We start from the raw sequence: 1,833 nt of genomic DNA, 5'->3' as shown, positions 1-1,833 counted from the left end.
AACTACTACTACTACATGTAGGGAAATAAAACATATTTAAAAAGCAATAAATAGAAATATTTTTGTATATTTTTATGCAATTAAACATAAAGAGAAGACACCATGGCAGAAGGAAATTTGTGACATGTTTTCTAACAAACAGAACTGAACTTTAACAGCTGGTGTACAGCAAACCATACGTGGCCTATAAAGGAAAAATAGAAATTAACAAGGAAAATCATCATGAATAAAATTAGTGTTTGACTCATTTTCTTTTCCTTGTCTTTCATTTTTGAGTGGGGGGGGGGGCTTTGTTGTTTTGCAGGTTGCACTGGTGTCCACCCGTGCTCTCTCCCTCCTCTTTCTACACTCTGTTGAAGGACCACTGCCACTGAATGACCTCCTGCCTGCTGCCGGGGCAACGACAGCCATTGTCAGCCCAGACACTGCACTGACCAGCTGCTTCGTGTGTGCAACGATGGCACGAGTGTCAGGGTGGAGAGCACATGCCACATTTGGCACAGCTCTCACATCCTGTGCAATGACCTGTAATCCATCAGTCTGATGTCTTGTTGCTGCAACAACTCAATCAATTTCATATCAGGATGCATTTTTCTGTAGTCAGCTGATTGGATGAGTGCCGTGGGGATTGTCTGATATCTGCTGAAGATTCTGCATTTAAGAAAAAAAGAGATGAATGTTAGTTTTCAGTGTCAGGGTGGACACTTAATGGTTTTGAAATAATGAAACAATTGTTGTTCTCTATTGAATGAGACACATGAACCACAATGATGTTGAATTAAATACAAGTATAAATATGTCAAATACAAGGAATGCATGTCTGTGGTATTRTGGGCCYACCTYGGTTTTCAATGTTTGGGTCCAGCAAATCATATCCCTCAGTTCCAACAATGTGCTCATCACAAACCGTTACCTCAGTCTGCAGCTCAGTGGGAGTSAGAGGTATTTCTTCTGCTGGTCCCAGAGGTTTTATTATGGGAAAGGTTTTCCTTCCTCCTTCTGTGGATGTCTTGCCATCTTCTTTTCACTTCATCAACAGTTTTTCTGCTTTTGCTAACAGCATTCACCTTTTGACAGATGTCCTCCCAAACAGCGTCTGTTGTGGCAGCCGTTAGATGTCTCTGCTGGAGCTCCTCCATTTGTGTGTCTGCCTCCTCCACCAACACCTCTAACTCCATGGCTTCAAACTTCTTTTTTCTTATTACGGCCACTCTGCTCTCCCAAACCCTCAATGGTGACAGCATCACACTCTAAATCCTAGGACGGTCTGCACTACTTCTGCACCTGTTATCATTTGCACCACACTAATAATAAATCGGAGGCAACACAACTGCTTCTCCCAGTTGATAACTATTTCCTCAGAGGGAGTTAGCATTAGCTTAACTCATCACAGACATTTCAAACTCAGCTCCAAACAGCCCCATTGCTCCCCGAAGATTAAGACTTCAACACAACAACAGCACCACATCATCTGCAAAAACTCGAGACGAGGCGTTGAGTTTTCCAAAGAAGACAGCCTCCTCTCCACAGCTGTACCTTGAGATCTGATCCATGAACACCACAAACAGGACCAGGCTCCCAATACTCCCCAAATATTACAGAACTGAAACTGAGAAATATAAACAAATACTGTGAAATGTTTGCATACCGTTATTATTTCTTAGTTTTAACTTTCAGGACAGTTGATCACTTAAAATCAGAACTTATGTTATATTTTAAAAACCTTTCTAAAGACATTGATTTTTGTCATTCATGCCTTAACAATCACCAGAAATAGTTGTGTGACCACAATACGTTTTTTTTGTCTTAATTTATATTTTATATATTTTTATT

Source organism: Austrofundulus limnaeus, unplaced genomic scaffold (assembly GCF_001266775.1).
Source record: "Austrofundulus limnaeus strain Quisiro unplaced genomic scaffold, Austrofundulus_limnaeus-1.0 Scaffold1458, whole genome shotgun sequence".
In the NCBI taxonomy this organism is placed as follows: Eukaryota; Metazoa; Chordata; class Actinopteri; order Cyprinodontiformes; family Rivulidae; genus Austrofundulus; species Austrofundulus limnaeus.
The sequence above is the reverse complement of the archived record's forward strand: the minus strand, read 5'-3'. Positions refer to the sequence as shown.